Source organism: Rhinopithecus roxellana, chromosome 3 (genome assembly GCF_007565055.1).
Source record: "Rhinopithecus roxellana isolate Shanxi Qingling chromosome 3, ASM756505v1, whole genome shotgun sequence".
Classification (NCBI taxonomy): Eukaryota; Metazoa; Chordata; class Mammalia; order Primates; family Cercopithecidae; genus Rhinopithecus; species Rhinopithecus roxellana.
The window spans coordinates 90828331-90854787 of NC_044551.1; the positions used below are offsets into that span (position 1 = coordinate 90828331).

Below are 26457 nucleotides of genomic sequence, written 5' to 3' on the forward strand. Positions count from 1 at the left end.
GGTTTTATTATAAGTTTTTGAATCCATAAAAACAGATTCCCCACCCCCACTTTTTTTTTCCATGAAATATTTAAGCCATTGCAGGCAAAGGCACTCCCTCTTTTCCAAGTGAGCTGAGCATTTTCTAAATAAAATAGAACACAAACTTGACAAGGGCTTGGCAGCTTCAGTACTTACCTTCTTTTCAAACCTGACTCGAATAAAAAATCTGGATAACTTCTCTTGACCGTAATTCCCTAAATTATACTTTTAATGGATTACATGTGAAATCGTATCTGTGTCTGGACACAGATATCCCAGGGAAACAAGGGGAAATCTGTCATCTCTACTCTCCTCTGCTCTGCAGCAAGCTGAGGAATGCTCCTATCAGAGCAGCAAGTGGGCACAGGCAGTGTCCTCCCTGCAGACCCAGCCACCTCCTTCCAGGCATGCATTCCAGCTCAGCTCTGCAGCTAAATGCATTATGTATGGAAGCACAGACCACTTTTCTCAGAGTAGGAAATAAAACAACTTCAGTTTAAATTGTTGGCATTTTTCTCATTTCTGAGATGTCACATTTTGCATTATTCTTTTTATTTCAGGGAGAAGGGAAACTTTGTCATTCTGTTCTCATAAGAACTTCAGTATAAGCAAAACTACAAAACAGCTGAATTCGCCATCTAAGCTCATGACCACTAAGAAAAGTCTTAATTCCATTCACCCAAAGAGACGTTACCTATCAGTTAAATTGACTGTGAGAATGTTCTCTGAATTGGCTCCTAGAACTGTCAAAATGGGGAAATGTGGGTTGTCTGAGTTATGAATTCAGAGGGGCAGTCCTTTGGAGGCTGCATCTGACCCAGTTGTCCCTGTTCATAGGGGCTGCCTTGTTTCTTTCCCTTCTCTGCCCCAGGAGCTGGGCTTGGTCACCCAGGTTGGTCACATCATGGTCACTGTTCAGTTACTACGTTAAGAAAGAAAGAGAGATGACAAATAAGAGAGAAGAACTTGTAAAGGTAGATGAAGATCCCTCTCCTCTCACCACCCATGCACCAGCCTAGTGCTGTCTAGACTGGCATGTTTGTTTAGCTACTGCATCATTTTTGTACATAGGAACTTCCAATGCACACAGCTCTGCTACATAAACCGAGTTCTCCTTCAAAGCAGCAGAAGTTATTTAAATTCTCTGTGAATTTATCAATATACTTAATGCAACCTAGAAGAACGTGTGATTCATCTTTCTCAGAGTACATGATGCTTGACACTCATCTTCATCTGTCTTACTATAATAGTGTTAAAAAATCCATTCACCAATGCAGTTTGAGTCAATTAATAATTACTGATTTCCCATTATTTTTAATCCATTAAAACCCAAAGCATGTGAAACATAAAGGTTTGATTTTATTTGAAAATATTTGTTGCCCTCATTTGCTTTCTGTGTATCAAGAAAATTCAATTAAGTGTAGTAACGATTGGCCTCCTCTGTGAATCGAGGATATATTACCTACCAGTCACAAAAGATGGCCTTTTCCTAATAGTTCTCTGGGTTTAATTTACTGAAGTTCTAAGCTCCAAACAACCAATGATCACAGCTTAAGGCAAAACGTGGGCTAGTTCTGCTTCAGCAGAAGCAAATTTTCACCCCAAGTAGAAATAATCTATTAGCAAAAGGCAACCACACAGATTCTTTGTAAATTATGAACTTCCAGACTATGAGGAGGAAAAATCCCTGGCTACATGACATAATCTGATGCTTTGCTTTAGTAGGACAAGGAGTACAAGGACACTGAAGCTCATGGAGGGGAAGGGAGTTAACTGTTAACGTCTTTGTAACAAATATATACATGTAATCTAGATGAAATATGAGAGCACTCTAGGAAGCATAAAAATAAAAATAAACAATGTAAAAGTGACAAATAAATTTACAATTTTGGAAATCAAAGCAGGGATTCCCAACCAGGCCAATGTCTGGCAATGTGTTTCCCGCCACATACGGAATAGCTACCATGTCGAAGAACAAAGGTCTGGCCCCAAATATCAGTAATGACGAGGATGAGAAACCCTAAAGTTCACTTCCCTGGTGCGGGCTTGTCATGTTCATTCACTCATCCAGTGGAACATCTTTAAACGTTCACCGTGGGCTGAGTGTGTTAAGATCGGATGAGGAAATAGCACTGGAACCTGGGAGAGGGAAGGAGGGTGGGGACCATCAGGTTTGGGCTATCAGCTAAACATTTTCAGAACAGACACTGATGAAAAGTGTGCATCAACAATCTCTGTTGCTGGGTTGCTGAAACCTGAATAGTGCTTATTGGTGTGTCCATAAGACCCAGAAAGAAAGAAGAGGAGATGGAAGAGCAAAGTACCAGAAGAAAGATAAAGACAAGAAGAAAGAGGTGAGAAAAAGCAAGAGGGAGAGCTAGATCACTGTATTAGTGTGTCGTCATACTGCTAATACCCGAGACTGGGTAATTTTAAAGGAAAGAGGTTTAATGGACTCACGGTTCCACATGACTGGGGAGTCCTCACAATCATTGCCGAAAATGAAGGGGAAGCAAGACACATCTTACATGGCAGCTGCCAAGAGAGCTTGTGCAGGGGAACTCCCCTTTCAAACCATCAGATGTTGTGAGACTCATTCAATATCATGAGAACAGCATGGGAAAGCCCCACCCCCATCATTCAATTACTGTCCACCAGGTTCCTTCTAGGACACATGGCAATTATGAGAGCTACAATTCAAGATAGAGTTTGGGTGGGGACACAGTCAAACCATATCAGGCGTCACACGGAGCACCCCCTGGGAGGCACTGATATCCCCAGGCAAGGCCCACTGCAGGCCTTGAGAGCCTAGAAGGCTGGCGCTCGCATCAGTGAATCTTACTAGTTGAAACAAAGAAATCCATCTTTCCACCCCTCATTTCATATAAGTCTGACTCTCCAGGTCCCAGCTCATTCCTTAGCACAGGTGGTATTATTTAAAGGACTGTGCTCTGACCAGCGAAGTGGGGCCGAGGGCCGAGCCACACAACCCCCACACTGAGACTCAAACACCACAGGGAGGAAAAAGGAAACTACTTAGAAATCACTTCCTCAAAAGTTCTATACATCATTTCTACAAACTCACCAAGAAGGTTACAGGGGTCCCCGATGTGCGGGTTTTGTATTATTTATTTATTTTGGGGAGCATTTGAAGATACCAGATTCGAATTCTTTGACAATTGGAGTACCTTTAAATCTCCTTACATCTCTGATTATTTATCTCAGAGGCCTTTTCTGAGGTGAAATATCTTCCAGAAAATAGTCTTCATCAATTCCTGCTTTATTTCCCCCTTGTCTCCAAGTGTTTCCCTGGCTAAGACTGCATCTTCCTCCTCCTCTTCTTCCTACTCCTTCATTCAGGGTTGGGAAACCCCATAACGAAGCTGGCTGACATCTGCCTCAGTGTCTGACTCCCACAGCCATTCAGTTAAAAGGCAGGGAAGCAGACAATGAAATTGGGTAAAACAAGGTACGTAACACTCTTTTATAAATCCAGATAGGGGAGGATCTTTTGCCAGTGCTCTCTGCCTTTGCTATATTTTTTTCCCCAAGCTCTTGGTCCTGTGACCAACTTTGCAAGGCAAGCCCTCTTTTCTACTCTGTGTATAACTGCTGTCTTCTGTAACCCAAAGCATAATTCACCATTGGAAAAGTCTGTGCTCCAATAAAATGTAAGAAGATTACTAACAGAGTAAGACACAGTGAGCCTGTGCACAAGCTGCAGAATTTCCTCAAGTTGATCAAGAATAATTTTCTCAAAGACACATAGTCTTCCTGGAAAGGCAAAGAATCACGCATCTTTTTGAGCCAGACAAACATTTGAAAGAAGCCTGCAACATGTACAATTGCTTCAGAAACACATTTCCAACCTTAGCTATAAACTGCGCATTCTATAGGAACATGGGATGTAGATTTTAGTATGAAAAGAGAATTTATTATAAAGAATATGTTAAGATAAATTATAAAGAATTAAGCACAAATAATTAATCACAAATAACTAAAAGATGTATATTTTAGTATGAAAAGAGAATTTATTATAAAGAATATGTTAAGATAAATTATAAAGAATCAATCACAAATAATATTTTACATAATTTCATTTATCATATCATTACTTTCTAGATTTAGTTGTAAAGTATGAAAGAAGGAATTTAAAACATTTTAAAAATTCAGGCCCATATTTTTTCCAGTGCTATCAATCAATTAATTTCTTATCTTAGTCTAACAACCTAAAGGACAAATTAGCTCTGATCTTCTTGTATTCTGAATCCTTTTTGGAAGTGATTGATTATTGTGGTTAATTTTAATTAATATTAAAAACGAGGATATACCATATACAAATTTTGAATCTTGCTTTTTTCACTTTTCATGGCATCATAATCAAGAATACTCTTCTTATCAACGTGCTTTATATAGTGCAGAGTCCTTCAAAACAGGGTGATGGCTGTTCATAATTGCATCCTTCTTACCTTTGATTTGCCTTTGCTGTAACAGGCCTTCTTGGTAGCTTCGTCACACTCCCATTCCACAGCCTGTAGAAAATACCAAGACAATAGCAGCTATCATGGTTTTGACTGAATAAAAGGGAAAATATAAATAAGGCACTGGTAACCAGATTAGGAAATATGGCTGCACCCTAGCAGCAACATTTTCACACTCAGAGAATTTACACCAAATACATGAAATTTATCCATGGGCTTAGATTTAGCTCTGAATTTGAGGAACAAGGACCTTCCCCCTTATTATTTGCTTTTAGGTAGTAATGATGTGATGTTTAGATCTAGTCACTGTTAGAAAAGAACTACGAGTTGGTGACTATGGCACTGACGGTAGAAATGATCGCTTTGGTGAAACTATAGAATAGACCCAGACGAGGCTTAAAGGAGAGGCCTTGAGACAAGATAATTTAAATATTCATTTTAACATTTATATTTTATTCAAATAATATGTCATTTATAAATATTCATAGATAATGAAGAATGATTTTGCATATCCTTACTACCAAGATACACCTGTAAATGATAATCAATCAATAGATAGCTCAGGCAAAGAACATAGCTAGGATTTTTCCCCAACAGCAGTCATTTTCATACTGTTATTAACTCTGACTAAATATTTAGAGCCACAGCTTTAAAATATTTTTTCTCAGAATTTCCAAATCTCACTTATGCTGATGAATTTGCTATGTGTGCTTTCACGTCTGATGCTAACTCACAAATGAAATATGTGATTAGTGAAGAACACGGACAGGGTTTGCTTTACAGAAAGGATGCCTGCAAGCATCCATGGCCTAGCTCTCGTGAATAGTTTTTTGTGCAAACTGAGGCATCTGGGCTTTCTTTTTTTCTTTTCTATCATTGTATAGAGTGTGAACTTTTACAGGGTAAAAATATTTTCTCCATACTCCACACCTGTTATTATAATTATTTTCTATTTTACTATTAAAATTGGATTTCTGAAGGATCAGGAATGTGCGATAATTCAATCATTAACAGAAAGACATTTTGAGATAGAGACTTTTTCTGTTAATTTGAACTAATGTCAAATAATAAACTAAACCAAAAGTTACCTAGTGTCAAATCATATGAAGGAAAATAATGACTTCATCCTTATTTCTAGTAAGAATTTTTTTTTCCTAATTATCCAAACTTGGGAGAATAATAAAGTCAGGCTAACACCATTCTCTAATATCTTCTGCCTTCCAAAGAATGTTACATAACAGAATTAAATCATAAAACACTACATCTTGCATAATTTATGTTACTTGGCAAATGGGAGTCCATAAGAAAAGTATTCTAGAGAGAACCACTTCAGTGTCTTTGAAACCAAAACAATGCTATAACTGTTTTCCCTTGTGCAGACTTGAAAATTTTTGTCAGTGTCAACATCTGATAAGAGAATTTGTTAATTCCTCCTGTGTTGCTTCCCTGTTCACAATGTTTGATGGCAACAATAAAGTCACAGCTAATCAGCATCTGATGCAAACGCATGACTTGAATTCCATACCAGGATGACAAATATTTTCATGAAAAGCAATGACACCTCCAGAGAAACAGCCTCCCATACAGTTGCATAACTATATCCCCATGAAGTGCAGATAAAATAAACGAAAATAAATGCACTGTTGTTCATCTGATTTGGCCTTTAGTATATTCCTTTCTTAGATCTCTTTACAAAATATCACTCTGTTGTTTGTATTTAAGTAGATATCTACCTCTTGGCCTTGACTTAAAACAGTATTGAGGACTGATTAAAACAGTATTGAGGATTGAAAGAATATGATAAATTCTTTCAGCAGAGTAAACCTCATTATAACTTTTATTGTATATGGCCAGAGCATTTAGTATTACATATCACCAAGAGGAACTGCTGTTAGACAATTACTAGGAAAACTACACAGTGAAATACTGTAGATAAAGAGTCATTCACGTGGCTTTCATTGGTCTAGTGATGTTGTTAAAAGTTAAATAATAATGTTCTCTTCCATAAACATGAAAGCTATGAAGAGAAGGATTAGTCCCAGGGCTAACAGAAAAGAATATTTACCAAATGCCATCAAAATTGTTCAGATCCTGCCGCTAAAATGGCAAACAAACAGCTTCACAAGTCTACCTAATGCCCAAACAGCCTTTGCATTTTCAAGATAAATATTGGCCAAAGATTGAAAGGACAAATAGGAGAAGAAAGAATGTGAGAGTTTTAAAAAATATTTCATTACTTTATCCAGCATACCAAAAAATAACAACTGCTCTTAGAAGTTTATCAGACCCATAATAAATAGGACAAATCTTACAGATTTTCTGAAGATAGTGATTAGAAAGAAAAAAAATTTATTTCCTAAGGCATTTTATTACAGTCTCACTAGCTTGCCTATAATATTCAAATCCAGAATTAATTAAAGACCATGATTGCACAGCTTTTCTGTTCACTTTCTACCTGAATAGAGAACAGGATAAAGGGAAATTTTATATTAAGAATGGAACTTTACTTATTCCAGAAGACAGCAGGAATATATACATATTATTGGATAGCACAGAATTTGAAAAGGAATAGAATGGAGAAAAGTGCCTTTTCCAGATTATACTAGAATAGGATGTTCCAGATTCATCCCATAGCATCCTCCTATTCACTAGGTCATTTAGACTTTGCCCATTTCATTAGTGGACAGACTTGAAATTAAAAAAAAAAAAAAAAATCCATCAGAGACAAATAAGAGTATCAGTGAACCTCCTCTCTATGGGATCTTATTTCTCACAGTGACCCATTTTTCTGTTTGAAATTAGGCTGTGTTTTAACCTGGTCACAACTTCCTTATTCTTCTAGATCCATTCTAATGAACTAAATACCTTTTACTCAAGCCTTCTCTTTCATTTATCATGTATCATGATTATAGAACAAATCTCACTACTGATTTGAGAAGCCACATTTCCACTTGTATTCAAATTTATTTAAAGATGTTTTTCCACCAACCCAAACCTATCTTTACAATAGTCAAAATAAGTGCTAAAGCATTCTACATTTCAGATCTCAACCCAACGTTCATAGTCTCATTTCTTGTGTCTCCCTTTTAAAAATATTTAATTTTTGTCATCTTTTGTCTTTTTCTATTTCAGGATAGCCCAGTAGAGAAAAGAAGTATTTCTACTGTATGCTATTCAATACTTTGACTGCATTATATATTTCAGCAGCAGACATATAGCAGAAATATTGTCGTTACTTGAATATTCAAAGATTAGTAATAGTAGGCAGTGAGTCTGAAACATCTACATTTTAAAAGACACAATGATTTCTGTTTGTAGTAAATTTTTTTCTGTAAATACATACAAATAAAACCTGTACTACTCAGCACTCACAGAAATTTTGCTTCATGCAAATGCATTAATTATCTCCTTTATTTAACAAATATTCATTAAGCATCTACCAAATGGAAGACACTCTTCTATGTGATTGACAGAAGGAAAAACAGACATAGAGATACACATGAGATATTAATTTACAATACAGCATAAGTGTATTCCATCAGCCTAGACAGAGTTATATTAAATCTGAAGAGTCAATAGTGTTCATTTTCATTGCCCTAGTAGCCATATGCAAGTTAATCTCAGGTCCAGTGACACACTCTGACTTATAATACCATTAGATTTCAGGATGGGACGAACATACAAAGAGAGCTACAAAAAAACAAAAACAGAAACAAAAAACAGAAGAGGCTTATGGAAAACCCATTTTATATCTGCATAAATCCTGGGGATGCAATGAAGCCCCCACTGTTCCCAGATACAGCACCCAATGGGCCGTGTTGCACACAGACATACTATGGTTAGAATAAAGGGAACTGTGATCTCAAGAGTAAATCAGATGCAGAAAAGAAAAAGAGATTGGCTCTTTTTATATATGTGTTACACACATACAAATCCACAGTTCTCAGAAGTATATAAACAAAGCTGTGTATTATCACACTCCACCACCAGATAAGCTAATTAGATAGGGACCAGCAAAGGCAGACACTTCATAAAAATGAAGAGAACAACATTCGAGGCAAATGGGCTACTACTCTTTCAGCAGATGGCTTTGCTAATTAGATACTGGCAAAAGATAACATTAAACAAAACTAGTTTAATTACACAACGCCAAAAATTAACAATCACCTGAGGGCTTTCTTTTTTCATATGTTTACATTCATATTCTTATGTCATGTATTCTGCGATGTGCTGGGAAATGTTACATTGCCATGGCAATTATAAACAAATCGACAGGGTATGCAAGACTATATCTTGGTTCAAAAATGTAACAAAATCCAAGTGAGCTGGAACTAGAAACAACTGTGATTGGACTTGGATAAAATGTCAATCTATAACAGTAACTTTGAGAGAGGACATCTTTGCTAATTATAATACCATCAAGGTCACATGTGTCAGGATCCTAGAATGGTGTGCATTGAACAAAAAAAGGCAGTAAATATTTTAGTCCATTTGGAAGGATTTGTTCGATGTTCCTCTGCCTTTACTTCCTAGTGGATATTCAAAGTGTTTATTATTTTTTCATATTAATTTTCAGTATACTTGCATTTCCATCCATGTCAAATACAAGCAAGTACAATTATAACCTCAAAATCAAAAGACTAGCCAAACATCTTATGTTCTCACTGATATGTGGGAGCTAAGCTATTAGTAATGCAAAGGCAAAAGAATGATACACTAGACTTTGAGGACCTACGGGAAGAATGGGAGGGGGACGAGGGATAAAAGACAACAAACGTGTGCAGCGTACACTGCTCGGGCGATGGGTGCACCAGGATCTCACAAATCTCCACTACAGAACTTACTCATGTAACCAAATACCTCCTCTACCCCACTAACATATGGGAAAATAAATTTTTTTTAAAAAATGATCAATGTCAACATTTAGAAATTAACTTTAAAAAGACTGGAAGAGCACTAGAGTCATATCATCCCACTATTTTTTGATTCTCATACACTGCCATCATCTAAAATTAGAAGAAATAACCTTAGAGATATCTATGAAAAGTGTTCTAATCATCTTTAAAGCCCTTATGCTAATATCCAAGATTTTCTTTCACATAATAACATCACAGTAAACTTGCATTGATAAGGAACTGCAGAGTGGTGCTCCCAGCCCGTTGAATGCTCACTGGGCATTCGGTTTTCTAATTGGGAGTTGACAATGTATTTATTCCCTAGAGCTGTTGTGAGAAACTACCACAAACTGGGCGGCTTTAAGGACTGAAATTTATTCTTACAGTTCTGGAGGCTCATTGGCAGGGGTGACTCTGACTGAAAACTCTGAGGGAGAATCTGTCTGGGCCTCCCTCCCAGCCCCTGGGGTCTGCCGCTGATCTGTGGTACGACCTTGGCTTATGGGGCATCACTGCAATCTCTGCCTCACTCATCGCATGGTGTTCTCCTTGTGTCTTTCTTTGTCCAAATGTTCCTCTTATAAGGACACCAGCCACTGGATTAAGGCCCACTGTAGTCCAGCAATGACCTCAGCTTAACTAAGGACATCTGGAAAGACTCTTTTTTCAAATAAGGCCATATTCTGAGAATCTGTGTGGACATGACTTTTGGGAGATACTCTACAACCCAGTACAAATAGTGTGGCATAAGAGATTTGGAGAATCAATTCATAGTCACAAGTTAGGGTCATTGCTCTGCCACAAATTAGTTGCAAATTCTTAAGCAAAATAGTGGTAACAATTTATTTAACTTGTGACGTGCTAGCTACAGCGCTAAATGCTTTCTATATACTTACCTCGTTGAATGTGAGAGGTACTATTATAATCAGATTTTGGACGAGGACTTTGGGTAAATAACTTGCCAAAGGCCCCAAAGTATTAAGTGGCAGCTCCAGGACTGGCACTTTATAACTTGATTTGGAGCCTGTTATCTGAACTACTTTCCAGCTATTTAAATTACCGAATTAAGTACCCCTTGCTACCTGATTTTTACAGTGTCTTTGTTTTCCACCCCATAATTTAGAAAAATATATATCTGAAGCATAGAAATTTGTGCATGTCTAAGTTCAGAGCTGTTGGCATTCAGTAAATATTAATCAAAAAAGCCATCAATTCCCTTGTCAGAGAATGTATTCATGTATAAAGCCTCTGGGCCCATTCACAGCCCTAGTATCGATTTTAAAAGGACCATGATTTGTCTAATGAAACTCTAAAGTCAAGAAAGATACAGCCAGGGTATGATATAAGAATCTTGGGTTGGTTTTGTGAAATTAAACATCTTATATATAAGAACAGTTGGTTCCTGACACAGCAGCAATGTCCAGATTTCAAAATTCAGTCTGAAGATCCATCACTCTTCTACTAAGCCCTTCTGGGGCTTCCCACTCCTCCTGGATTAAGAGCCAAAGTCATCTGGAAAATTCTGCCATGTCCAGGTACTTATTTCCTAGTTCCCCCACCCCATTCTTTTATGGGTGGCATGGGTTTCTCAGCGTGGTCTCTGAACAAAGCAGACACATTCCCTATGGCCTGTGGACCTACTGGCCCCATTACCTGGAATACCTTCCTCCAGATGCCTACCTAGCTAATGCCTGTCCCTCCTATGTACCTTAGTTCAAGGGTGAGCTCCTCGCTGGACCCTCTGTAGCCATATATGTACATGTGAAACTGCCATTTGCCTCCCCCTTTCTCACTAGAAAGCAAACTGCACTTGGTCAGGCAGCTTGGCTGCTTGGTACACTTCTGTATCTGCAGCACCTAGGACAGTGCCTCACATGCAAGTACTCAATACCTAGTTGTTAAACAAATGAATGGATGTATTAATAGAATGCCCTACACCCATGCCCTTGGAAGTAGCTCAGGTATCCTTCTAGGGACCCCCTGTAGAATGGGCACATGAGGCTTCTCAGCCCTTGAGCTGGTTGGGTGAGCCTACCGCATGTTGCACCTCTGTGGCAAAAACATACCACAAGAATTTCTCTTCCACACTTCAATTTACCTGGCACCGGGAAGAAGAATATGAATGCATCCGCTCTGGGAAGACAGAAAGGGAAGGATCAGAGCAAAGATTTTACTACTTTTTCAGCAGTAGACATTTTTTTAAAGTAACGTCTTAAGCCTAATCTCAAACAAAAGGAGATAAAAGTGATACAGTATTCCCCTTGTCTGCAGTTTTACTTCTTGATACCATGGTCAACTGAAGTTCAAAAATATGAAATGGAACATTCCAGAAGCAAACAATTCTTAAGTTTTAAATTGTGGACCATTCTGAGTAGCATGGTGAAATCTCAAGCCACCCCACTCCATCCCGCCTGGGGAAATGAAGGATTCCTTTATCTAGAGTATTCACACCTCTATGTTCCCTGCCCATTAGTCACTTAGGAGCCCTCTCAGTTATCAGATCAAAAAAGCATAGCACACACAGTGTTCAGTACTATAAGAGGGTTTAGGCATTCCCTGGGGGTCTTGGAACATATCCCCCGTAGATAAGAGAGGGACTACTATATTATGTCAAAGTCATGTTTTAAGTGCAAAATTATAATAAGTCATTAGAAAAATGTGAGGGCAAGTGACTGCTGAGTCATAACACCCTCGGTATCCAAGCATTTCTGTATTTTGCTTTGGTTGCCTACTTTTGAAAAAAACACAAATTTATAAAAATTAATAGTTATAAACAAGACCACTTTGAATCTCAGTAAATTTGGAGTATAAGTTGAAATGACAGCGGACACCTTATTCCATACTCTATAATAAACCACGTAAGCCAAGTAATGCCACAGTAAAAGTTAATTTACTGAGTGAAGGATTCTAAAGTCTTAAAATTCTGTACATGTTATACATTGGTATAAGTGTTTGGTTTTTTGTTTGTTTGTTTTGAGACAGAGTCTCACTCTGTCACCCAGGCTGGAGTGCGGTGGCCCAATCTCAGCTCACTGCAAGCTCCGCCTCCTGGGTTCATGCCATTCTCCTGCCTCAGCCTCCCAAGTAGCTGGGACTACAGGCGCCCACCACCACGCCCAGCTAATTTTTTTGTATTTTTAGTAGAGACGGGGTTTCATCGTATTACCCAGGATGGTCTCGATCTCCTGACCTCGTGATCTGCCCACCTCGGCCTCCCAAAGTGCTGGGATTACAGGCGTGAGCCACTGCGCCCTGCCAAGTGTTTCTTAAATAATGGGATTAAAGTAATATATCATCTCAAATCCCTGAAGCACCTCTAGAATCTGAGAGTTCTGAGAAACACAGTTGGCAAGTCACTGTTTTAAGGAACCACATTTATCTGATAAGAAATGTTGGGGCTGGACCTGGGGTCAGACAGAGAAAAACGAAGTGATGGAAGATGAGTTCCAATGACCCTGCTCCTGAACATGAGTGAACCCTGCTGGGATGATCTTTTGAAAGGAGAACATTAGAGAAAGAGAGAGAGAGAAAAAAAAAAAAAAAGTATCAAGGACATTATAATATCTGGTATAAAATTGAAAACCATGATTGTCAGACCCTGAAGCATGAAACAACTGGGGCACTTCAAGAATATTTCTAAGGTAAGGCTCGTAAGAGCCTTATTTCTTGGCTGCAGGGTTTTACAGAAATTATTTTCATGGATGCAAGTAGGATTGGTTTAAAAAATGGTACATTGTCAAATTTGTAAGACTAAATGTAGTGAAAAAAATCAAATCACTGGAGGGATGGCTATTTTTATACATGAATTTCCTAAAAGTATTAGTATAAGCAACCCAATTCAAAGTCAGTCAAGCAGGGATAAAGGTATTGACATCAGAGTGTATTGACTTCCCAACGATTGGCTTGCCTAATTTAATATTTCCCAAATGCATTTGGTGGAAAATTGATTGCATCTAACGTTATATTTTCTCTCTTTTACAACATGCAATTATATCTTATATCACATGGATGATGCCATCCAAGTGCCACAATATCTGTATAATGTTCAACAGAAATTATGTTTGCTAGAAATTAGATATATCACAAGCAAATTAAAATTAGATGTTTTATCTGATGTAACATTTATTCTGCATATGTAGAGATATCACAAGAGGAATAAGTTGATTATAGAAAGTTATGAAAAATATCACACCAAGCTGAGCTTAGTAAGACTATCTGAAGATTGTATGGGACACAAATATGAGGTCACAAGATACATTTTTAAACAATATGAGAAGCAGCATGTTGGCATGGGATTCTCTGTAAAACCTTGACCAACACTAGGGTTACACAACTTGATATAATGAAGCCCGTCTTGAAAATATCTTTATAAGGCTAAGTTTGTGGTGTGGCTTTGATCAAATCTTTCAGGCCGGGCGCGGTGGCTCAAGCCTGTAATCCCAGCACTTTGGGAGGCCGAGGCGGGCGGATCACGAGGTCAGGAGATTGAGACCATCCTGGCTAACATGGTGAAACCCCGTCTCTACTAAAAAAATACAAAAAAAAAAAAACTAGCCAGGCGAGGTGGCGGGCGCCTGTAGTCCCAGCTACTCGGGAGGCTGAGGCAGGAGAATGGCATAAACCCGGGAGGCGGAGCTTGCAGTGAGCTGAGATCCGGCCACTGCACTCCAGCCTGGGTGACAGAGCGAGACTCCGTCTCAGAAAAAAAAAAAAAAAAAAAAAAAAAAAAAAAAAAAATCTTTCTTTCACACACCAGTTAACTACTGACAATAATATTCTAGCACTATTGGTAAAAGTGAAGATAAATCATCCCGTCCCTAAAACAAGAAGAAATTTCACAGATATATGCCAAGGTTTCTTCTGGGAATATAGTTAAAGGGTTCAAAAGGGACCATATGTAGCAAGTAATAAGAAGTACCAATCTTTTTATTTCAAGGCAACATGAAATAGATGTAGAAAACAACGCCAGCAACCACAGCATGAATGCAAATGAAGGTGCAGAAACCATGCAACTCTTTGTTGTATGGCTTAGAATTTTATTTTACTGATATGAAAGAAATATTTTTATGTTTTCAAGAGGAATACCCCATTTGTGATTTTGTGTGTTAGATTTCTCTTGCTTAAAATGTAAAGCCAACTATATTGGCATCATCGTTTGAGTCCTATTATTGTGTATTCTGGCTAAATCTTAATGAAGACATTCTATATGAACTGTCAGCCTAATAGGCAATATTGATGTAAATATACGGGTGTTTGCTTTCAGTTTCTCGATAAATCTTTTCTATTTTCCTATTCTTCTGAAACTGGCTTCATGAAAACAAATAACACTTCATACCTGATTACTTTCTCTAGAGTTCTGGGTTGATATCTATGCACTAGATTCACTGGAGCACTTACAAAACCCAGATTATGAATGTTTCCTGGGGAATTGTTTTATACTCATGGAACCACTCAGAATTTATTCATTATTCAAGTTAAAAATGCTTGCTTCCTGAGATACATCCTATCAAAGTCAACAAAGATTGACTTTACTTCCAGCTTAAGAACATATTGATCTATTTTCCAGATCTCAAGGTATATACAAAACCCTCCTTATGAACCTTATTCAGCATTATTTCCATAAGCTTTTGTTTTCAGCTTAAAAAAAATGAACATGAAAATTTGTTTTCTAGTGTAAGTTTGGGTAGTCATTTTTTACTGTTATTTTAAATAAATAACAGGATAATATACTCTGTTCAAGAAACACATTATTTACTATATTATCACAATGGTAAATGAACACTTAGTGAACATGACTGATATATTCATGTCCTAGTTAATATTTAACACTCTTATAACTTAATGACTATCCGCTTAAACTTATTAAATCAAATAAATAATTTAGCATTAAACAGTAATTGTGTGGTTTTGTCATTTATTTCTCCCAACATTTTTCTCTCTTCTATAATTTGCTCATTTGCATGCCAGAGATGTCCTAAACTACTGTCATTACTATTATTAAGATGTTTGATAAGAGCTCCATCTAAGAAAAACGTGCAAAAGCATTTCAAGTGTGGGAGAATAAGAGTTGGCGAATTTTTAATGTCTATAACATGAGGTATTTTGATGGAAAAATTGATGCCTTTTGTTATAATTTTACAACAAAATGAAGGGAACATGAGGCACTCTTTCCCTTCCATCTATTTAAATCAGTCCTTTTGTTATGTGATTAGCCAGGGTTGGCAACTAATTGCCAAATGTTACAACTTTACTCAATTTCCTACTGAAGGAATTTGATTTTGAAATAAATTGCCTACAACAATTAGGGCCTAGAAACACAAATTTGTGTATATCTGAGGGTAGAACATTGGAGTAGGATGAATACTGGTCCCTTAAAAGATATCCATCACCATCTCTGCAACCTGTGAATGTTACCCCATATGGCAAAAAAAAAAAAAAAAGGGACTTAAGATAATTACATGAAGGATCTTGAGATGGAGACATTAGCCTGCATTATTCAGGCAGCATCTCAACATCACTGAAAACATCCTTATATGAAGCAGGCAGAGGAAGATGCGGACAATACAGAGGAGAAGGAAATGTGACCGTGGAGGCAGAGATTGGGATGAAGGAGCCTCAAGTCAAGGAGGCTGGCCACCACCCGAAGCCAAATGACAAAAAGAAGAAATTGTTTGCCCTGAATTTCTGGAGGAAGTGTGGCCCGGAGGACCACTTTATTTTAGTCCCATAAGAATTATTTTGGACTCCTAGCCTCCAGAACTATGGGAGAAAAAATTTCTGTTGCTCTAACCCACCAAGTTCATGGTAATTTGTCACAGCAGCCATACAAAACTAATACACACATACATACACATGAATTACACAGATGAACACAGTCACACTCACGTGAGTTTAGGAGCATGGGGTGGACATGTTAACATCTGTGTGTCTGTCTACCAAACATCTGGGTCAGGCCCATTGTTGGAAATCAGAACATGTCATCCCAAAATATGCCTTTGTTGTGGGATTATTTTGAGCTGATTATTTTGAGAAAGCCTAGACACAGGAGAAGCTCTGAAAACAGAGTAGAAGTTGTCTTTTTGTAAGGTAAGCTTACATACAAAAAGGAAATCTCTATTTGTAAGGTTGTCTCCCTTACTGTACCAGGAAGAGAAAGATGATCCTAAATCAGGAGGTAAGTCAATGGAGAAGGCACTGACTTAAATGTGCACAACAAACCTTACTCCTGTTAACCACACCATTTCTGGTTGCATTGCCATTACTTGCCTCTCCCACACCCTTCTTTCTTTTATCTAGCTGAAGATGGTATTTAAGCTTGAATTCTAAGATATCTCTTTGAGAGTGACTCATTTCCCTGGGTATCTCCCATATGTATACAAGGCATAAACATATTTTTAAAACTTGTTTGTTTTTCTATTGTTAATACGTCTTTTGTTACAAGGGCCCAGCTGAGAATTTAGAAGAGCAGAGGGAAAATTACTTCTTCCTGCCCTACACCATATATATGAAAGATGTAGTTGTTAATATCAAAGAGCTCTTGGGGAAAACATGCTGTGATCGTGGGCGTCTTGAAGGGGAACACTCAACCCAGATGTAGGGATCTGGAGATGGATGAAGGAACGTTTCTTAGGGAGGTCAAGGCTTGAGCTGGATCTTGAAGCAATTGATCAGTGAGTGAATAAGTGGAAGAGTAGATAGATGTTCAAGAAAATCAAATGGGCCAGGCGCGGTGGCTCAAGCCTGTAATCCCAGCACTTTGGGAGGCCGAGACGGGTGGATCACGAGGTCAGGAGATCGAGTCCATCCTGGCTAACATGGTGAAACCCCATCTCTACTAAAAAAAATACAAAAAAAACTAGCCGGGCGAGGTGGCAGGCGCCTGTAGTCCCAGCTACTGGGGAGGCTGAGGCAGGAGAATGGCGGGAACCCGGGAGGCGGAGCTGGCAGTGAGTGGAGATCCGGCCACTGTACTCCAGCCTGGGCGACAGAGCGAGACTCCGTCTCAAAAAAAAGAAAAGAAAAGAAAAGAAAATTAGATGAATAAGCCAGTGCAAAGGCCTGAAATGGGAAGAAAGGACATCTAAGCTGGAGAACCGGACCCCAGGGTGGGGACTGGAGAGGTCTCTGGCTACACGCTGATATTCAGCTAAGGACAGGCCTCCTGAACCATGCTAAGAGGAGTTCAGATTTATTTTTCACAAGTTGAAGAAAAGCCATGAATAAAATTTTAAGTAAGATATTGGCATGGTGAAATGAGTAATATTGAGAAAGACTTCTCTGCGGGTATGAGAAGACCTGGAATGCAGTGTGGCTGTAGGGGTGAATACAAGGAGAGTGATGTAGAGGTCATTGCAGGCAACCAGCAGGCAGGCATTGGGAACCTGAAATAAGCAGGGACAATAGAATGACAGAAGAAGGGATGGGTAACCAGCTATTTAGTCATGGGAAAGGCACTGTCTTTTGATCATGTAGATGTGTGGGTGGACAGCAGTAGCACATGTCTGCCTAATCTATAGTATGAAACTAATTCCCACCCATTCCTTAAGCTGGGTTTAGACTGAATGCCATACACAATTCTGGACTGCTTTCTTTCCACCCCCCATAAGTAACTTTAACCTTAGACAAATAAAACTACCTTTACAATCCTGTTTAAAGAAAATATAATAAGACAGTAAATCTCCGTCCAAAATAGCAAAGTAGTTCAAGAAGAAAGACCAAATTCATACAATGTTTTTGATCATCACACTTTTAAATCAAACACACTTTAGTTCACTGGTAATACATTTTGGATTTTCAAAACAAATGAGAAACCAACCAAACAAAATCTTATGAATCACATGAAAGTTACCTTTAAAACTGTAGGAATTCAAAGTAAGTCAGTACAGAACTTCTTTTTCAAAGTAATATAATAATGATTTATTTGTTTAGAATTCTGTGTCCTGAGTCAAGCAAATAAGATGATATAAAAATGACACCAACATAAATTTAAAACTGAGAGAAAATGTAAGAGAAAACTTACAACTCTTGACTTCCAAGACATTTAGCAAAGCTAAAGAAGCTGGAATTTGAAAGTGGAAAAACATAAGAAAAATAGACTAGCAAATTAAGATTTTCATATCTCTGAGTCTTACATTTTTCTTAGATTTTCGCATGCTATGGTTTTAACACTCCTCCAAAATTTACACTGAAATTTAATTGTTGTTGTAAGTATTATAAGAGGTAAGAGGTAAAACCTTTAGGAGACAATTAGGTCTTGAGAGCACTTCCCTACTAAATGGGTTAATGCCATCGTCACAGGAGTGGGTTAGTTATAACTGGAGTGGGTTTCTGAGGAAAGGGTAAATCTGGGCTAGTGTTCTCCCTCCATCTCATGAGCTTTCTTCATATGATGCCTTCCATCCTAGGATGACTCTAGTCAGAAACTGACACCAAACTCTTGGACCTCACAGCCTCCAGAACCATGAGTCAAGTAACCTAGTATTTTGTATAAATTACCCAGCCTGTGGTAGTCTAACAGCAGAAAAAGTGCTAAGAAAAATTCTGAAAAGAGCCATGCTATTAAATGCCAATATTAATTCTCTCTCCAACCTAGAAGAGGAAGGGCATTTCTTCCTTAGTCAGCCAACTTCAGAACTCACACTAAAGTGTCAGCTTTACTGCATCTCAATTACAGTTCACAATATCAACAGCAAAAATTCAATGCTATTTTTTAAAAAAATACTTTAGGTCTGACTCTGATTTCTCAAATTTTGACTATGACTATGAGTCACGACTACCAACATTTAGATCAGCACTGTGAGATTAACCAGAGCCAATATGTAAATGTATACAGCAGAAAGCCATCAATCAATCTGCAGTGGACACAATGTTTCCAAGTGTAACTATAATAGAGGAGCAAAGCAACAACAGAATCCTGGAATTAGACAATGTGTGACAGTACAACAGCCTAAAAGACCTGCCGGCAAGACATATTGGGAAAATTAGTCAAGGAGCACATGCATGCTCAGAGATGAGAATGAACCAATTCCTGATGGGGAAGATGGCTGGTACTCTTCCACCCATCACAACTAACTTTACCCTCCCAACAATCTAGGGTGTAGGTACCAGTATTACATTCATCTTACACAGTAGGTAGAAAGGGGCTAAACAACTTGCCAAAGATTACTGAGCTTTTAAATGGATGACCTGGGATTATGAAGTCAGGCCACCCTGGCTCCAGGGTCCACAATCTTAACCCATGTGCGATGGACTCTTCTTTCAGTGAAGGAGTTGGCAGGATCTCCCAGATTCCTAATTCCTTCCTGTCTCACCAGCGCTCTATGACAGATTGAGTTTGTTTGCTTTGAACTTGTCAGAAAAAATAAAATGTGGATGCTTTTGAAAGTCAAACAGGCCCTCGGTAGGAAAGCAGGGAATGAAATGGTTTGGCTGGAGAGATAACACTACTCCACATCTTCACTACTGAGAGTTCAACACAGTTGTTATGATTTCAATGCTGATTTCATACAGTCATCGATTTGAAAGCTTCCCCCTATTCCCGCCCTGCAATCTGAGCTCTGAAAGTACATAGAAACCACAAAAGTAAACTTAATTGAGAATAGTCTTATTATTCTGCGAGTTTGTGTAATTATCCAAACCTACTTGAAATAATAACAGAGGTCAAGACAAAGAGCATGCATGGTTAAACATGAATACCATTCCATAATCTGACATAATGTATGTGGGTAAAGATCATTACACTATACATAGAAAATTCAAACTGGGTTATATTTCCAAAACAAGTTTATATGTTGAATTAGGAGAATATGGCAAAAACTATCCCACAGAGACATTATGCAAGCTGACAAGCATGGAGGTCAACAAGCTTTGTGTACTGGAGATGGTAGGACAGATCCATCCATTATCCGGGCACAGCCAAGAAAGTGCACTTAAAGTTGCAATCTAAGATTCTAAGATACCATATCCCTCCTTTATGGTGAAAGATGGGGTCCAAGTTTCCCATATGGAATATAACGGCCAAGTCCTTTCTCATACAGCACAGAGCAGGGACGCCCTGGGGAGGTGTGAAGAACCATGGAAGAGATGAAGATGAGGGCCTGGTGCACTCTTTGGTTCTCACCTTTTTGCATGGACTAGCTCCCTGGTTTCTGACCTGCTACCTCCCAGAACACAACTCTTCCTCATCCCCAGCCTCATTATCCCCCTACTCTCCTCTAATTGGAGTATCCACCTCATTAGAGTCTCCTTAAATGGTCTCAGGGCTGACAATAACACAACAATTTATGAAAGAGCTAAACATTCCTCCCTATGCTATCACACAGGCAATGGGTAAGTACTACATTTTAAATTTAGTGCTTTCTAGCACAATCATACCCCAAAAGAGCTCTAATATGTCTGAAACAAGTAATACTAACAGAGTTGTCTGCCTCATTTCCTAATGCTTCGAGCTCTTATTAGGCCGAATAATTAAGAAAACTATTTTTTCTTCTTTGTTTTTCCAAGTATGATAACTTTCCTCCATACATGTCTATATGAGCTTTTACTCAAGGACAGCTGATTTAATGGGTTGTGATGATGGATAATTAAGTCTCTTAATTATTCTCTTAGGATTATTGTAGCTGTGAAAATCAAGCCGCATACACATACATTCAAACAGCAATTAAAACATATTTAATTGCTTTTTAATTTAGAAATGATTTCTGGTTTTGGAAGCTATCTATGGCCTCAATATGCTCATCATTTTATTTGCATATCCAAAGACTTTATCAGTCTTTATAACCATTTTGATTGGTCTACCTCCTATGGTGTTTTGACAAATATTATTATAATCTGTTAGATTTGTGTTCCTACTAATACACTATCCAGGTGATTTAACAAACATATAGTGCTTCATTATCCAGTTTTAATAGAATCTATAAAAACACAAATGTAACTAGTCCAAATGTGGTACAAAAGCATCTCAAAATCTCACCTTTTCAAGAAATCTGAGTCTGGTTATTACCGAAATAACTCCTCCCTGTGCCATCTACACTAACCTCTACTTTCCCTTTAAATAATGATGAGCCTCAAGAGAAAGAAACTCAATATTAGGAAGTAGCTTCTACACAGCCTTTACATGAATGACAAACAAAATTATTGTAGCATGATCATCCCAAGATAAAACAGTTAAAATTGCTCCTCCCATGCCTAACATCATTAAGGACATTCCTTGAGGTTCAGTAATGTTTAATATCAACAGATACACAACATACAAAATAGAAATAGAAACATTATCAACTATATAAAATCATTTGATTGGTTCTACACCAAGAAAATGCCACCAAATAGGAATTGTTAACTCTCCAGTCATATTCCCACATAGTCAGTGGAACTTGTAAATGTATTCAACTAATATTTACCGAGCACATATTAAGTAACAGAATTTGGGATCCAATATGAGCTTTCCTAAAGCCTGCTGTATTTTAGAAATTCTCAGCCTGCTAAAGGCAAGAGAAAAAAAAGTAATTGTAATACAAGTTGAGAAGTAAAGGTAAATACTGTAAGAACAAAGAGAGAAAATCATGTTTGTAGAGAAGATGGAGGATTACACAGCAATGCCCAGCCCAGCAGCCATCTGAGCAGGAATGGAGGGAAGATAGAAGTTCTTGAGAGACAGGAGAGACATATGCTTGCTGAAAACAGGTACCAGGATGTGCAAAGTCTGTGAGAAGTAGAAAAACATCTCACGTTCATGAAACTGCAAGAAATGTGTATGGCCGAATCCCACAAGGAATGGTGAGGAACAAGCAGATCTTGAAGCTGGAAAAATAGAAAAGGTCAGACCATGGTGTTTCTTTCATGATATTGCTTGAAAATAGGATTTTATTTTTACATTTAAGTTTTAGGCAGTAAGGTAATGTCACAGTTTACATATATTAAACCATGAACCACAGTAGGAGGCAGGAGGAATGGAGGACACAGAGCATTACAAATAACTGCCCAAGGCCAGAAAGCAAGTAAAGGAGCTAAGATTCAAAGGTGATCAGATGTGCAGTTTAGAAGGATAACTTGAGGAAAAAGGGATAGAATGTATGAGAGGACAGAATACAATTAAGAAAAGAACATGAGCTAGTTTAAGCCCAAGGGGATAAGGCAATGAGCCTGAATTCAAGAAGCCTGAAGAAGGCTGAATCCGCTGTAAGCTGCAGACTGGACAGAACAGTATAGGTATACATTCAGGGACCATTTCATGAGAATGTGGAACTAGCAAAGACATCCATTGCTCTGGACAAAAGGTTTTGAATCTGAGCTCTGACGTTAGTTTAAGGAGCTCCATCCAACTGATGATGGTATGAAAAACTATTCTACTGTTCAGGAAATAAGTTAATTTGGAGGTAAAGACAAAATATTCGTTGTCTTGATTTTTTTTTTTTTTTTTTTTTTGACAGAATCTTTCTCTGTCACCCAGGCTGGAGTGCAGTGGTGCGATCTCGGCTCACTGCAAGCTCTGCCTCCCAGGTTCACGCCATTCTCCTGCCTCAGCCTCCCAAGTAGCTGGGACTACAGGTGCCTGCCACCACGCCCAGCTAATTTTTTGTATTTTTAGTAGAGATGGGGTTTCACCGTGTTAGCCAGGATGGTCTCAATCTCCTGACCTCGTGATCTGCCCGCCTTGGCCTCCCAAAGTGCTAGGATTACAGGCATGAGCCACCATGCTTGGCCTATTTTGATTTTTATATGTCTTTGCTTGGGAACAAAGGAGATACAGTGACATAAGTGTGGCTCAGATGTTTTGTTTATTTTGACTTTTGTTCTTTTGAGGGGGAGGGAATGGAACAAGAAGTCACTTACAATTGCTCACACAATCGTCCATCTGCATTTGTCATAGCTGGTCAACATGCAGGGTCCACACCAAGGTGCTGACCACATTATGGGTATGACTAAGGATGAGGACAGTCATGTGAAATAGCTTTGTTGAGCATGAGAAATGATCTACCCTAACACAAAGACAAATGGCTTGATCACCGTGACGTGGAGATCACAACGATGCGCTACAGCTCATTTTCCTAAAGAACAGACCAAAGTGTCCATTATAGCATTTGACAATCTAAGCATTCCTGCTGGGACCACCTTCTGCCCATGGCTTATCCTCTCCGGGTTTTCTTCCTCATCACTAGCTGCTCCTTCTCAGTCTCCTTTAGCAGACCTAGCTGTGTTTCCTCCAATGGTGGCATGGTCCTGGCATCTGCTTAGGATCCTTCACTTTCCACTCTACCTTCCTCCCTGGGCAGTATTACCTTGTCTTATGACAGTAAACACCATCAATACAACGCACCTGCATTCATGTTCATTTCTGGAAACTATTAATTCTTCCATCTCTCTCCTGGGTATATTCCTTGGCATATCCAAAGTCATCTCACACATACTACATGCAAATCACCAGCCATGATTTCCCTCTCTGCCTCCCGACTTGCTTCTCCCCAAGTGTTGCCCATATTACTACCCTCTTAGTTGCTCTGGTCAAAGGTATACAAGTCATCCTTGAGTCTTCTTGTTTCCTCACTGCCAATATCCAATCCACGAGCAAATCATGTTGACTGTAACTAACAAACAAAACATTCCAAATGTGTCCATTTCTCTACCAGTATCTCTTGCCTAAATTCTAATACAATTTCCTAATGGATGTCCTTTCTCTAACTTTGCCCCATTTTAACCCTTTCCTCTACAACTCACCCAAAAGTATCTTTTTAATAAGAAAAATAGATGATGTTTAATACCTTTGAGTGGCTTGCCATCTAGATACCTAAAACACAATTCTACGTCTTGGACCTGGTTCACAAAGCTTGAAGAGTTTCTGCCCCCAATTCTCTGACCCCATGTGTTACCATTCCTCTACTCTCTTGAGCCCTGTGATCTAGCAACTCTAAACCTCTGTAGGTTCCATTAGCCTTATCCATCCTGTCCTCTTCCAAACTTTTGTATTCACTGAGCTCTCTTCCCCGAAGGTGCTTTCCCTCAGCTGTACCTGACTCCTCATTATTCAGATATTGACTCAAGTGCCATTCTCTAAGAGCAGACCATTCCTTGCCACCCTATCTACAAGAACTTCATAAATACTTTCTATCACATCCCTGCATTTGAATTCTTGGCAGCACACTTACTACTTTCTAACACTTTTCCTAACTATTAATTGATTAAATGTCTCCTCCAACTATAATGACACTGCTAAGAGAAGTCTTTCCCTTGGTTCAACACTTTATTTCCTGTACTTGGAAGTCTGACTACCCCATAGGAGATCCTGATTGAATATGTGCTGAAGGAAGGAATAATCTAGGAGTTTGAAAAGATGCAATGAGTTTACTTTTGGAAACTTTCTATCTGAAGATAGGAATTTCAAGGTGAGAGCTTCATCACATTTGTTATCAGGTGAACCTGGTTTTAAGAGCATAAGTTCAAGATTAGCATGAAGACTGAAAAAATCACTTTGCATTTAGTTCTCAAACTCATCTTGCCTATCTATGTGATGCAAATAATAATCTCTGAACTTCTTGGTTCATAAAATTGTTGTGAGACTTAATGAGATGGTTATGGGGGCACTGTATAAACTCTCAAAGTAGTTTAGTAGAAATAGTTGGGTCTGGAATCTTCTGTCTGCATCACCAATGGGAGAGCTTATTCATGGCATCAAGGTATTTGCTGGTACACTGAGTGAGTTACCACCTGACCTTTGAAGAGTTTTGCGTCTGGCAATAATCCAAAGAATGACTCCACTGCGAGGTAATAAACACAGAGAAAACTCTTTACCTATCATCTCTATTACCTTCTCATAGCATCTTGTATTGGAGACATTTCAATTGCTCCTTGGATGGAAATTAGCTCACCTTTTACTGTCAGTAGGACACATGGTACATGTGCCATTACACTGGGAAATGGCTGCACAACTATTCTAAGTGGAAAGTAAAGCTCAACACATCTCTAAACCACCCACATACATCTTTTTTTCCATTCTACATTAAATGTGACTGAAAGCACATCAAACGAAATGAAAGCTCCCATGTTACCCTGAAAAATGTCCATGAAAACAGTCAGCTTCAACACGCAATGTGCGGTTTATACTAGGGACTGGGATTCTATTTTGCCCTAAAAAAAGATTATAATTTCTCCTTCTGACAGATGAGGTCAGTGAATAATGTTTAAAATAGATGGCGTCCCCTCACCTCTTCCCCTTGCTCCTGGGTCATAGGCACCACTAGTGGTTCAGAACCCCCAGCACTACAACCACCGTTACATGCACCGTGGTGGTAGTCAGGGCTTGCAGATGTTTTATTACAACTATACCAATGGGCATCCATGGGAGTGTTCAGCAAAGCCCAGGAACAGGGTACACAGGGGTGTACAGGGCAAGTCAGCCCCTAGACAGCTCTGTACCCAGCAACTGAGGCCTCAGAAGGCAGACAGAAGCCAAGCAAAGGGCAAGGAGGGTGTTAGGGCGTTTTGTATTCTTCCTTCAAGGCTGTAGATGATACCACTACACTCTACAACTAGCTGCCAGGACCCAGTGCAAACAGGCTGAGATTTTGACCTGCTGAATACACATTTGAACTGAATATTGAAAACTCACTGAGAAGAAATACTATGGGGAAGAACTGTCAAATGGCATGGCATATTACTAACATAAAAAAAAGAAGCATTCCTGCTGATTTGAAAAGAATATCAAGAGAAGTTATAAGCCTTACCATCAAAATGCTGGCTTGAGTCCTTAATCTATATTTTCATGTAAGTTCTTAAATTAAAAGGCTCAGTGAATCAAAATTTTACTAGGCAATGAACATCTTGGTTATTGGGTTACAAATGAATTGATCGAACTTACTTCATCTTGGGATTGGATTTAGGTTACCTATTGAAGACTGGTAGCCAACAACAGGCATGTTGTCCTTCAGTGAGGTGGCGAGAGACCACAGGCCTATCTCTTATTCTGTCTTCTCCACTTGCAGGCTCAAAGGCCAAGGCCTCAATGTGCCGGGTCTCTCTCTCTCCTTATGTGTACAAGACAATGGAAGAAGTCTTGCCCTAATCACCCT

The 26457-nt window shown here is 38.7% G+C and overlaps 1 protein-coding gene across 1 annotated transcript in view; it reads right to left on the minus strand.

Moving 5' to 3' along the window:
* SEMA5A (semaphorin 5A) overlaps positions 1-26457 on the minus strand; it is a 306611-nt gene that overhangs the window by 204433 nt on the left and 75721 nt on the right. The window contains exon 3 of the mRNA XM_030927820.1: positions 4491-4553. The gene's annotated coding sequence lies outside the window, so the exon portion shown is untranslated. The remainder of the gene's footprint in view (positions 1-4490; positions 4554-26457) is intronic.